Raw genomic sequence first — 15,138 nt, 5'->3', positions numbered from 1 at the left:
CAAAAGATGTCTTTTCCTTAAGAGATTCTTTTACTTGTTGTTCGAGAGTGGCTATCTTCAAAGATAACATTTCTCTATGAAGTGAAAACCTCTTAGAAATTCTCTCTTTATTCATCTCAATAAGACTTATTTCATAATTAGTCTTTCCAATCTTAGCCTCAATGTCTTCTGTCTTCTGACCAGGCTATTGAAGCTGATTTATCAGTACTTGGAGATCTTCATTCTTCTCCTTGAACTCTTCATCACTGTCTTTAATGAACTTAAATGGCAATGCACACTTTTCAGATAGTGCCTTTCCTTCCTATTTACATCTTCTCAACTCCTTGATACATGCATCAAGAGCTCTCAAGTCATTTTTTATATTATGATAGACAATGTCAAACATATGTGCATCATGTTTGGCCTATACTTGAATGGTTACAATATCTAATAAACTTGAAATTGTGCATCAAAATCATACACTACAACTTTTTCTCTGTCTTGTAGATCTGACATTTTCATCTTCGCAACTAAAGTGTTTTGAAGTCTCTCTATCACTTCCATTAGTGAACTTTGTAGAATTTTCACCTCCCTATTATTCTTAATAATATTGTTGAGTGATGAGATTAGTTTAGTCTAATCATCCTCATCTGATCTTGTTAGTGTTGCTAATGTAAGGGGTGTCCTATAAGAACTAGGTACACTAGGTTTTTTCTCATCTTCCTCCATTTTCATCTTCTCCACTTCTTCTTTTCTTTCCTTCTTTTCTTCCTCTTTTCGTTTCTCTTCTTCTACTTCCTTTTTTTCTTCCTCTTCCTTTTTCTTTATTTCTTCCTCTTTCTTTCTATTTTCTTCTTCTCTTCTTCTTTCTTTCTCTTTTCTTATTCCTCTAGCTTCTTCTTTTCATTGTCCTCTTCTTCTAAGCTAGTATAGTTGGTAAAATTGCCAACATTAGTGCCAAAATCCTTGAAAGGATCTTCATAAGTGTTAATAGTTACCTTGGTGCTATCAATCTATAAGGTATCTTTTCCAATTATAATTTGTGGTGTTGTTGTTGATTCCTTATTTAGGTCTGCCATCATCTATACTATGGATTTATCTATCTCTTTATTAACCTATTGAAAATTACCTCCCATTATTATTATACCTATAGTCTTGTTCCTAAGATAGGGCTCAAGACTTGGTAGGTGCTCATCACTATTAATCTTACATATTTTTCTAATATGAGTTTCTCTAATTCCTTTGTCCTCATCTTCTACTCTCTTTCTTCTTAATCAATGATTGCATGATTCAACTTCTCAATTTTAGGCTTCCAAGCCTTTCTACTTGTGCTCCCAGCTTCTCTTTTTGTATCTTAGGCTCTGTTTCAACTTATCCTCTCATCTCTTTCTTGGGTACATTTGTCATTATTTCCTTGTGTCTCTTCCCAGGTCCTTCTACAATAGCCTTCATTCTTTTCTTCCTTGGGGAATTAGAAGACTCTTGTTTAACCTCATCCAATATAATTGATTTTCTCTTGACCTCAACTACTTTCATTTCATCTTCTTCTTTAGATGGCTTAGAAAGTGGAATAGTAGGTGTAATAGGTGGTTGATCCTGAGATACTATTGCATAGGGTTCTATAAGTGTGGCTGTTGATGGAATTGCTTTAGTAACACCTTTTGATGCCAAGGGTGGCACATACATAATTCCTTGATGACCTATATGCCTTGTGCCTATAATGGTTTGTTTCACTACACTCCTCTCTTCTTCTATCATGCCTTCCTCCTACATTTATTTATTCATTTCTGAATCAACTTTCTTCTTAGTAAACATTTCTATTTTTGTTTGGCTTTCTGATTGAATCAACTCATTGTAAGTTCCAAGCCTCTCAAATTCCTCATCCTTGTTTAATTCAAGGATTATCTTTGCATATCATTTAATTTCTTCTTCTAAGAACTCATAGCCAAGTGGCTCAACATATAGCATTCTAGGTTCTACTATCTCAATGTATGAGAAATTAGTATCCACAATGAAACAAATATCATCTCTAAAATTTTCTACCATAGGGGATGGTATTCTAAATATTTCTCTCTTCTCATTCTAAAAAGTCTTCATAATAATATTTGTGTTGCTATTGATTTGATAAATAGAATATCTATTATGTATCTCTTTTATTTTCTCCATAGTACACTTATTATTGCCGAGCAATTCTACCACTAACAGTAAAGGAAATATCTTAATCAAATGGAAAAAACATATGTGTGATTAATGATTGGAATCTAAACTAATTATTCTTAATTTTCTTAATCCTTTCAAGTTTCTCAATCAACTGCTGCACTCTTAAGGATTTCACTTAAATTGACCTTATCTCTCTCAATACACACTTTATTGGCTGCTTGTATGAATCTGGCTACCATGTCATCATCTATAAACCAGAAATTTTTTTAGTTATAATCATTCTAATTAAGAACCTTACCTCATCTTGTTTGATATTACTTATAACTATTCATCTTCCATTATAAATTGATTTTGTGTTATCCAAATTTGTCTTCTTAACATTCTTCTCATTAACATGTATACTACCCTCATTGCAAAGACCACTCACCTCATGATTTAGGTTAGTTGAAATTTCTACTATATTTTCTCCTAATCAAAACTTCCCATCATGGATTCTCTTGATTATAACCTTAGTCCATTCTTGATTATCAAATTCTTAATAAAATACAAATTTCACCAAGTCAATTTCCTTTAGATGCTCAAACCTTCATTTAAAACTCATATCCTGGTTGTAAATTAGACTAAATTCCTTAGAAACATGTTCTTCTCCTACTATTTTAAGCTTGCTTCTAATATAGCTACTCACATCTTCTAAGCGAATGACTCTTTTTGGAACTTTAGAAAATGCAATGCTAGGTGTTGGTCTTAGAATGGTTTTGACAATTGAGTGTCAACACACTTAACCAATTTTCATATAGAAGCAAAGTACACTATATGAGCTGAGCCACATATAACTACAATAGGTGCCGAGTGATCTCAGGTGCTGACCAATCTTCAGGTGTTGAGTGAAGATCAAGTGCCGAGCGACTTTAGGTGCCAACTGAACCATATCAGCTGAGTGATATGTAGGTGCTAAGTCATAGTTGATGCCAAGCAATCTGGAATGCAATAGGTGCTGAGCAAACTAGATTCATATATGTGCTGAGCACCAATATTCTAGTATGTGCTGAGTAACACAGAATCAACATATGTGTTTGTGCCTTCACAAACTTATACAAAAACCATTTTTTGGGCTGACATAGAAGAATCTCAAAGGATAATAAGGATAAGAACAAATATTTTATATATCCTATGCAATCAACATGTAGCTAATAAGAAAAATGGAGAAGGCATGCAAAAAATAAGAAAAGTGCAAGGAATGAGTAGGAAATAAAGATTCAATATGAATCATAGATTCATACCTAACCCTAAGCATTCAAAATCCTTAAAAGAGGATGAAACCCCATTGAATGTGTGGATGAGAGTAGTGTAAGGGTAAACTATACAAAATTCAAAGGAAATAGTGAAAAGACTTAGAGGAACAGAGCAACATTGCAGTATTCAGTTGATTAGAATAGAGCAATGAAATCAAATAGATATCAGATCTCAGAGGATCAAGATTAGAGAGAGCAGATCAAGTGTCTAAATTAGACAATCAAGGATTGTAAGCTATCAAGTTTATTAGTCTAATACTCTCTAGCAATTGTATTAGAAGGAAAATCCTATGTTGATAGGTTAGCTTAACAGCTAAGTTGTAGATCCTTTGAAGAGGTGATAAAATCCTTTAACAGGGTGACACTTCATGTAAAGTGTTTTTAAATCCTTTAAATAGGTCACTATTGATACATAGTAAAGCCTTTAATAGTGCAGGCCTTTAATAGGGTAGACCATCAGAAGTGGTCAAACATTATTGCTTCAGTGATTTTGTGGGTATGATCTCTACCCTAGTTTTACCTTCTCATTTTGGGGGATTTCTAGATTACCAAATTTGGTGTTATGTGTTGTGATGCATGTGTTTACTTTATGGTTGTTTGACATGTTTACATGCATTAAGTTTATTTTTAGTTAAAATTTTTTAAAGTTAAAAGTGTGATACTTCTAATTCACCCCCCTTCTTAGAAGTATTCTTCCCATTTGATTAATCCAACAATTGGTATCAGAGCAAGGTTCTCATAAGAAGAAGCCTAACAACTTAGAGAAAAGAGCTAAAGATGGAAGTCTTCAAACTTGGGAAGATCATAGAGAATTAGGCAATTGATGTGCAACTCATTCTACACAACTTGGAGGAAGCCAAAGAAGAATTGAGAAAATCCTTAAAAAGAAGGAAGGACATAGCCATAGCTGAAAATAATGCACACTACAAGGAGATTGATACCACACAAGTGTTTTCCAATAAAGATTTCGAAGAGTTTGATGCAGAAATAACATAACTGATAGACAAGAATAGAGCTCAAGTAGAAGAAATCAAAATACTCAATCTTGAACAAGAATCACAAGCTATAATGGCTTGTGAGGTAATTGAATAGAAGAAAAGAGCCATTGAATACAAGCCCATGAAAAAAGATGAAAAGAGAAATCTTACCAATAGGCTAGAGGAGAAGACAATTGAGTTTGAAACAATCTCAAACATGCAGCTAGACACCTTAAGTAAAATGATGAATGCAAATCATGAGCTGAATATGAAGGATATTGAGATCTCCACACTAAAGATACAGAATGAACAACTACAAAATGACCTAAAAAGAGAGAAGGAAGTTACAAAAAGCTTCAACAAACCCAATGAGGTTATCCAGTACTTTGAGCAGTTACTAAAATCACCAAGGGCGAGTAATGATACTTTAGGACTTGGTTACAATAGCACTAAACAAGGAGAATCATCCAAGACTACAGAAGAAAGGAGTAACAAAGGTAAGAACACTAAACCCACTTGTCATTTCTATGGTAAAAAGGGACATACTTTTAATATATGCAAGAACACGAATTCCCATTAGCATTATAAGTCTAAGAGTACAAGTTACTATCACAAGTGCAAAAAGCAAGGAGATCAAGCACATAAATACAGGACTAGGACTATCAAAACACCAAAATTTGAAGGTCACTACTACAATTGCAAGAAGTATGGACATAAAGAATTTGAGTGCAAATCAAAGCCTATGTGGACATCAAATCAAGAAACAAGAGAAGGTAACCATAGTCATCACCACAATTTGGACTACAACACCAAGTATAATTATCATTATTGTTAGGAATATGGACACATTCTTGAAGACTACACAAGGACACATTTTAGAGGGAACTATAGCATATGCTTGAGCCAAACCACATCTTTTAGTTGCTTGAAGACTAGTCATATTAGTAGGGATTGCCCAACAAAGTCAAAGGAACCCAAGTTAGAAGTTAACAAAGGAAAAGAGAAGGTGGATGTTGAACACATCTGAGGATGAGTGAACAAGACTTGAAGGAAGCAGGATGAGTGTAGCTCATCAAATGAAGGGATCACTTCACCTAATAGGTCAAGTGGTCACACCTCATCCAACTAAGCATGAATAGGTGTATGGGACTAATATAAAAAGCTATATCAAACATCAATCTCAAGAAAAACAAGTGCTACAAAGAAGAAATCAACATGATTAGAGATGCAAAAGTTAAAATTCAAGGTTTTCACTAGTGTTGCTGAGCTATCCTTAGATGTCGAGTAAATGTTAGTGCATGTCAAGTAGTTAGTTGCAACTAATTTGATAGTTGATGTTGAGTTGGGAAATTTCAATGGAAGCCAAGAAAAGAATAGATCTAGTTGAAGCAGAGTGATGAAAAATAAATGGAAGCTGAGTTATGTTAAAATCTTCGAGAGCCAAGTGTATAGTTATATACACACTAAGAATTTAATGCTATGTTCTAAGGGTATAAGGTCAAATTTTTTTATCATTTCTTGTCATTTCAAATGTAGAGAAAGAATGAGAAGAGCACATAAGTGATTGAAGAGCAACATTGAAGCCATTTGCATGGATTTCAACAAAGATCAAGCCATTTTCATCAATTTAAGGTATTCTTCAAGTGTCGAGTTGTGCAATTTTAAAATTTAAAATCTTTTGAAACCCTAGATTTACAAAATGGCATCCAATTCCAAAACCCTATGGAAAAGGAAGGTTTTTAGGTTCAATTGGTTAGTAATGAGGTCAAACAACCAAATTTTAGGCTAATTCTAGAGGTAGCCTATTAGAACAACCTTACCGGTGCACTCTCCATTATTCCACCCAAAGTTGTAATGGTGCAAGATGTGAGGAAGTGTTACAATTGTAAGCTAGGAGCAATAGGAGACCTTGAGATTTTTCACACATATGATAAACTATGTGAAAATTGAGTGCTTAAGGATGAATTTCAAATAGTTGGGAAAACGAGTTTGACTAATGCCCTAGTTTACCCCATAGGTTTCAAAACTGAGTGGATAAGAATTGTTCTTAGTAGAATACATAATGGTTGTTTATGGTTACAAGGAGGACCTATGAAGATAACAAAGAGAATAGTGCATAGATTACAGGTTTTCCAACCCTAGATCAGCACAAGACCCTACATTGTGACTCTAAAGAAGCCATTGAAAGGAACATCCAAGCTAAATGGAATAAATGACCATTGATACAATCACAGATCCTCTTTTGAATTTTTCTATAAGAATCATTTCTAACAAGTTTTACCAATCAAGTAAATTGAATAGTGTACCATGTATCATTGTGGATGTGGCTTACAAACTTGTTAAGAGAGATCATACATATGATGTAGCAGAGTTATTGTTACAGCAAATCATTGAGAATCTTGGAGCAATAAGAAGATCTAAAGGTGCTCAATGTAATTTTGGATCAGTTCTTGTCTGCATATTTTTCTATGTTATGGAAGAATTCCCTTCTTTTGGTAAAGTTAACTAGAAATTAGATAAGTTAGCCATTACTCAAATTAATGAGTATATTAAGCAAATGGGAGATAACTTTGACTCTCTTATGACAAGCTATTTTGAGGATTTTAAGAAATCCATGAAACAAAGACAGAGGATACTAGTTTCCCGAGTGGATCAACATATTAATGATATCTATTTCTTAGTTAATATTGATTAGACTTATATCCAAGCAGTAGTTCCAAGGGTGAGATGGCTAAGACCATTAGGATATGAGATAAACTTTGATGAAGCATCAACAACAATCACAACATTTCTTGTAGAGGAAATTAGTAAGGAGGCACCCCATTTTGGGACATATGATGTTGTGTGTTCCAAGGTTGATATGGAGCTCAAAATAGCCTCTGTAATAAAGAGGAAGGATAAGTTAGTCAAGAAGATAAAGAAGAAATTTAGAGAAGGTATTGAGGGGGCAATGGAAGAAGAAGAAGATGTTGAGGATGACGATGATGATGAAGATGAATAGGGACAAATCCCATTGGAATTTTCACAAGGCTTAAGTAAAAATGAAGAATAGGAAGAAGGTGCTGAGGAAGAAGAAGTTGAGGAAGCACCAGCTCAAGCCAAGCCCAAAAAGAGAAAAGCCAAAGCTAAACATACAACCTAGCCCAAAGACAAGAAAGGTGCAAAGATCATCCAAGACAAGCCAACAATACTAGTGACAAGTGCCACTACAAGGGCCTCAACTCAGAAGGCCAAGGATCAAGTGAAAGAGAAGAAGAAGGCTATTGAGTAGACTGGTGTAGTGCAGAAGAAGCAAAGGAGGAAAAATGTTGCACAACCAAAATTTGAGGATGAAGAAAGGATAGAATTAGAAGACATTAGCCAATTTAGAGTGGTAAGTCATCCTCCCAAGTCACATATTGATAAAATTTGTGAAAATATTAAGAATGAAGACTTCTTTGATTCGAAAAGTATTAATTTCAAGAAATTAAGTAGAGAGGATCAGAATAAAATGGAGGAATTAGTATATGCCATTATGGTAGAATTCAAGAACACTCCTCTTGAATTGGACAATACAATGCCTAAAGATTTATATGAAATTGTTGAAAATAAGTGGCGTTATTGTTTAAAGATGGAAAAGGAAATAAGAGAATCCACATTGGCACAAGTAATGCCATAATTGATCAAAGGCCGAATAACTAAGACAAACAAGAAACGTGGAAGCAAGTTTGTACCAAAGTATAGAGCCTTTAGCATGTTGTAGAATAAAGTTGAAAATGTTGTCCAGGAATCAATTAGAATGTGGAAATTGATATATGGCTTGACTACTATCAAGGATGGAGAAGAAGATCCCTTTGAGGGACAAAATACTGAAAAAGATGAAGATGTAGAAGCAAATAAGGATGAGGCTAGTGAGAAGGAGAAGGAAGAGAAACAAAAGGAAGAAAAGGAAATAGAGAAAGAAGAAGAAAAGAACGAAGAAGAGAAAGTAGAAGAAGAGAAGAAAGAGGAAAAGAAGAAAGAAAAAGGTGAAGAGGAGGAGATAGAGAAACAAGATAAAATGGCAATAGCTTGTTAGCAACAAGAAGAATAGTGTGTGGAAGACACATAATTTTCACCTCCTAGTCCTCCACACATAGCACCTATACATACAGTTACTATAAAGGATGTTCCTAACACTTTTGCTCACAACATCAACCCTTTAACTGTAGAGGATCTCAAGAAGATCCTTAACCAATCAACACTACAAGTACAATTATGCACAAATCTAGTATTGGTGAGTGTTGATGAGCTACAAAAATTTGTAGCAGCAATAACAAGGAAGAAGGAAGTTACTCAAGAACAATCAACACATCCTCCCAAAAATCAACCTAAAAAGTAAGAGGTACTAGAAAAAATTGCTAAGATTGACTCTACAACAAGGATGACAACTACTATCAAGGAGCCTACAAAAGAACCAACAATAAAACATGTTCCTATAGCACAGACTCTAGATGCACCTCCTCAAATTTTCATAATTGACCAAGGCAATAGACAAGAGGAGAAAGAAGTAGATAAAACCCTTAAGGAGTAGGAGGCAATACAAATTTTGATAAACTTGCCTACCTTAGGGATTCCTCAAAAGCAGTCGAGCACTGATGTAATGCCATTGCAAATCTTTACACCAGGCTTCAGCTCTACAAAAGTGACAAGGGTACTTCACTATGGAGACCTTGAGTTAGATGAGGAGATAGTCATACCTAGTTATGACTCAAAAACAATAAGCATCGAACAAATTACTGATATGTAGGAAGCCTTGAATAGGAGAGAAAGACAAGAGATACTCAAGAAGGAATATAAACAAAAGCAAGCATTACATGAGATCAAGGACATCTTTTCAAATGCCTTAAGCTTGTAGTCACTTGATGACACCAACCCAATAATGGAACAATTGTAAAAAAAAGTAGAACAGGTGACAAATGAAGACTAAGAAACTAATGTAAAACTTATGGAATGGTTTGAGAAAAAATTCCAAGGAAAAATCAATGAGAAAATAGCTAGTGAAATGACACTATCACATGTAGCGTTGGCTAAAAAGATTGAAAAGGTAAAAACTGTACTTGTGAATGTATTCTCATTGTGCAAAAAGTTGTGTGATTTTTCCTATTTCACACAAGAGACAAGCCAAACAATATTGAGCTTGGAGAAAAATCTAAAGATTTCTAGCATGCAGCTACCTAAAGACCTAGCTCATTGTGAGAAGCATTTTTTCCAAATGCTTCACATACAAAAAGAATTAGCTTCACTAATAAGTGAAGAGACCAACATTAAGGCTAGGTTGATGCAAATACAGTCTTCCATAACCTCACACTTGGAAGTACTTCATAAAGAACAAGCCTATGCTATGAATTTTCTAAAGAAATATCCTAATATTTCTACTATGAAAGGACTTCTACATCTTGCTACAAAGACTGCCATCTAGCACAAGTCATTGGAAATTGCTTTGGAGAATTGGGACACAACTCTTAAGATGATTATGGAGGTAAATAATACATTTTTTGGTGAAATATGGTCTTAACCCTTAGATCCCTTTGACATAAGTGTCAAAAAGGGGGAGATAGAAATAAAGGGGAGATTAATAACTAAGGGGGAGAATACTAAGTAATTACATTCTTTCATTCTTTTGGAGAATAAATGGGGAAAGATTGCACATATCCCATGATAGTTAAAAAGGGGGAGACATATAAAAGGGGGAGATATGTGTTAGAAACAATAACATCGAAATGAACTAAGATAAAAGAATTATCAATTAATCCAAGAGAGTTTGTGAAAATAGTTACCATAAACTTGGATCCAAAGAGAGAGTGAAGGAATGAACAACCACCAATGAATCAACAAGAGGAGACAAAGATTTGAAAGGGGAAAGAAAAGAAAAACCCTTGTGAATAATATGAATGAGGAAAATGCCTAAAGAATGAAAGAAGGAGAGAGAAGAGAGAAAATGGAGCCAGTAGCTCATTACAAGAACTACATAGTGATTGTGTGTTTAGAATGAGAGAGAAGCATCTCTTATAAAGAGATGAGAAGAGGAGTTATTTGTAACTCCCAAGTGAATGATTGACACATTCATAATTGTGTGCATAACAAGTGTCATAATCCTCTTAAGGAGGAATAAACTATTTTCCTTAATAAAGGAATTACAAAAAAGGACTTGTCCTCACATGTGGACTAGAGGACAAACAACATAAGGGATACCTTGGTTTATCCCATTTAATGAATACAACCAAGGAAATATTATAAGTTCTAACAATATGAATAAAACTTTGTAAGTGCAAAACAAGTGAAAATGGAATAGACAAAATAGGTCAACAAGCAGGCACATGAAACATAAGTAGGGCAAAGGCAAAGAGTATTAGATACATCAACATGAGACAAATTTAGCATAAAATTTTGGTTATAGGAATAGAAATGGCACATAAACTCAAGGGGGAGTTATAAGAATTTTGAGGTTTATTGTTCTTTACAAAATTTTGAACAATTTTTTGAAATTTTGTACTCATAAGACCAAGTATAATGCTTAGTTAAGTGTTTTTGACACTCATGTCAAAGGGGGAGATTGTTGGTCTTAGAATGGTTTTAACAATTGAGTGTCAACACACATAACCAATTTTCATATGGAAGCTGAGTACTCTATATGTGCCAAGCCAAACAAAACTACAATAGGTTTCGAGTGATCTTCAAGTGCCAAACAATCTTTAGGTGCCAAGTGAAGATCAAGTGCCAAGCATGATACTGGTGTTGAGTGACTTTAGGTGCTGAGTGAACCATATGAGCCGAGTGATATGTAGGTGCCAAGTCACAAATGATGCTAAGAAAGCTAGAATGCTATAGGTGTTGAGAAAACCAGAATCATATATGTGCCGAGCACTAGTAATCCAGTATGTGCTGAGTAACACAGAATCAACATATGAGTTTATGCCTTCACAAACTTAGATGAAAACCATTTTTTGGGTTGACATAGAAGAATCTCAAAGGATAATAATTAATCTTTTTTATTTCCTATGTAATCAACATGCAACCAATAAGAAAAATGGAGGAGGCATGTAACCAATAAGAAAAGTACAAGGAATGAACAGGAAATAAAGATTCAATATGAATCATAGATTCATACCTAACCCTAAGTCTTCAAAATCCTTAAAAGAGGATGAAACCCCATTGTATGTATGGATGAGAGTAGTGTAAGGGTAAACTATAGCAAAATTTAGAGGAAAGAGTGAAAAGACTTAGAGGAATAGAGCAACATTGTAGTATTTAGTTGATTAGAATAGAGAAAGGACATCAAATAGATATCAGATCTCAACGAATCAAGATTAGAGAGAGTAGATCAAGTGTGCAAATTCAAAAATCAAGGATTGTAATCTATTAGGTTTATTATTCTAATACTCTCTAGCAATTGTATTAGAAGAAAAATCCTATGTTGATAGGTCAGCTTAACAGCTAGGTTGTAGATCCTTTGAAGAGGTGATAAAATCCTTTAATAGGGTGACACTTCATGTAAAGTGTTTGTAAATCCTATAAATAGGTCACTATTAATACAGTGTAAATTCTTTAACAAGGCATACCTTTAATAGGGAAAACTATTAGAAGTGGTCAAACATTATTGCTGCAATGATTTTGTGGGTATCATCCCCAATGCAATTTTACCTTCTCATTTTGGAGGGTTTTTGTGTTACAAAATTTGGTGTTCTATGTTGTGATGCACATGTTTACTTTATGGTTGTTTGATATGTTTACATGCATGAAGTTTATTTTCAGCTAAAAGTTTTTAAAGTTAAAAGTGTGATACTTCTGATTCACCCACCTCCCCACCTCCTCCCTCTTAGAAGTATTCTTCCCATTTGATTAATTCAACAACTAGGGTCATCCTCTAAGGGTTTCACTGGGTTTATTTTCATCTTAGGTATTGTTTCTTCCTCAACATTGTGAATAAAAAACTTTTCCATTTTAACAGTTAAATTCTAAACTCCACTCATAACTCAATTCTTGCATAAATTATGAAATACCTTGATTTTGTGTGTAACTAGGGTTCTTTGAACTTCACACTTAATTTATCTTTAATTTTATTTCACTTTTTTCTTTTCTACTCCTTAACTCTTTACATGCTCAAATGCTACACAAGATCTTGTTTGCATCCTTTAAATTTCACCAAATCAATCTTTGCATAAATTGTGCAAGTACACAATCTATAATAGGTTCTTTCTAATTACCAATAGAATTTTTTTCTTTTTCTCACACACATATGATATCCAAATCATATGCACTCTTAACCATAACTTCAACTCATCATAAACTACCTCATATTGATTGTGCAAACCTCAATTCCCTATTTGCTTCCATTTCTATCTTTTTGATGCTTATTTCAATTATAAAAGATGCTTACTTCAAATAGGATGAATCACATATAATTAGTTACTTCAATCTTCCTTTAGGTGCATCAAATGCTCATTCTTATAATACTTTATGTGAACTTGATGGATCTTTGGCATTAACAAATACCTCTTTAAATTCTTCTATATGCTCTGTTAACTCATTTTTCTGACTGTTATTGTTGTTATCATTTCTTCTGACATTTTTTTTGGCGTTCCTTCTAAAATTTGGGTTCATGTTGATGTTCCTCATATCCATTATACAAAATCATTCTATATGAGGTCAAAGTTATTACAAAACTGACATGCATTGTTTCTATAACTAGGTCTAGGCTAGTTAACATGTGCTCTGCAATTTCTAGCAGTGTGTCCAAGGTTGTTGCATTTTTATTACAAAATTTTGTTTCTTGATCCATTATTTTATTTTTGGATCTCCTTCTTTCTTTTTCAAGGTTAGTACCTCTAAAAATTCTACTATTTCTACTATTATTATCAAACTTAAGTTTCTTACAATCAACTGCTCTATGACCAAAACCATGACTCAGTAACATCTTTAAATGACTTTCCCATGCATTCCCTTTTCATATGACCAATTTAATTACAAAAAAACCATCTTCCTTTAAATACATATGTTACTGCCTTCAATGATTTAGTATACTCAAGTTGTTTGTGTTCATTAGTTTCTTTAGGTTAGTCAACTTATTCAGTCTCCTTAGGTTAATTATCAAATTGATTTTCCCCAACTTTGTTTAGTTATTCTTTCTCTTGTGTAGGTTAATAAATTTTAGAACTAATCTCCTTTCTTGCTTCAAATTTCTTAGCTAAATTTTCACCAATAAAATATCCAAGACTTGTCTTATCATAGGATGATCTTTGAAAATATAATTGCTCATCAATTTTCTCACTACTGGAATATAACTTTTATAATTGTTACTTTGTCTAGTTTAACACTCCTTTCACAAAAATGTTGTACTTCTCAAGTTCTACATATTCTAACTTGGTGCATTCAATTTTGGATGTAACTTTTGTAAGATAGGATCTTAGATCTACATTCTCATATTTCAGATCTGACTCAATTTTGCTATCATGTTTCTTTAAACTTAACTTTAGTTCACTGATCTTCAATTCATGTTTTAGAATCTCATTTTCCTTGATCAATCTTGAAACTTTATCATTATCCTTAATTTGATCTTTAAGTTCCTTTAGGGATTTGAGATGATCAATCTTTTCTTTTAGTTTACCAATGTAGTCTTTTGCAACTTCATATCTTTCTTTCAAATTATCTCTTTCTCTAGTGAGGATGTCAATCTACTCACAAGCTTCCTCTAGGTTCTTCTGTAACTATTCCATGTCCATGGGGAGCTTACTCAAGTTTTTAAGCCTCTTTTGAGTAACTATGATCTGATACCAATTGTTAGAAATAGGGAATATTGAGTAGGGGGGTGTATCAATATTCTACAAACTTTATCCCAAAACTGGATATTATTAATCATCTTTTAACTTGTTTATTAAAGTAAAATAAAAATGTTGAACATTAAACATAACCATGCAATAAGAGAACCCATAACACCATAAATTTTTAACAAGGGAAACCTTGGCCAAGGGAAAACCCTAGTGGAGATGGTACCCACGAAATGATCCACTAATCAAAAGTATTTGGTTAGAGATATTGAACATGTTAGGAGTCTGTTACATGTGTATAGTGTCTCAGTCCTTGTTAGAGGACTTAGTGCTAGAAATAATAGTCCACAAAGATAACTAAGCTAGGGGGGGGTGAATCAGTTATCCAGTTAAAACATTTATCAACCTTAAATAATCTTAACCATGTAACCAAAGTAAACAACAACCATAACAAGTTGCACATACACAAGTACACTAGATTTTTCAATTAGGGAAACTCTTAATCAGAGGGAAAACCCCAGTGGGGATGGTACCCACAAGATGATGTACTAATATAAATATTCCTTGTTAGAGGATACACCCTGCTAGGAGTTTATTACAATATTTAGTACATATGAATCCCTGTTAGGAGAATTTGAATCCTTGTTAGAAGATTCCAACCCTATTAGGAGTTGTAGAAGGTAGAAGGACCCACTATTGAAATAGCTTCTAAGAAAAGAGAATTGAAATTCACTATCCAAATGATCTCTCAACTATTCCTTGTAGAATAATTGTTCATACTATTCTTTATCCTCTTTCCTCTATCCTCTTAACCAAACTAATCACTACCAAACTTGTAGACTAGGTCACAAACCTCGGATCCAAATATCAAACCTCAGATCTTGAAATAAAACCTTATCCATTATCCATCTTTCACTTTTATTCATATATGTATTAGAAACAATA

Source organism: Cupressus sempervirens, chromosome 1, assembly GCF_028749045.1.
Source record: "Cupressus sempervirens isolate cs-2001-9-10 chromosome 1, ASM2874904v1, whole genome shotgun sequence".
Lineage (NCBI taxonomy): Eukaryota > Viridiplantae > Streptophyta > Pinopsida > Cupressales > Cupressaceae > Cupressus > Cupressus sempervirens.
The sequence above is the reverse complement of the archived record's forward strand: the minus strand, read 5'-3'. Positions refer to the sequence as shown.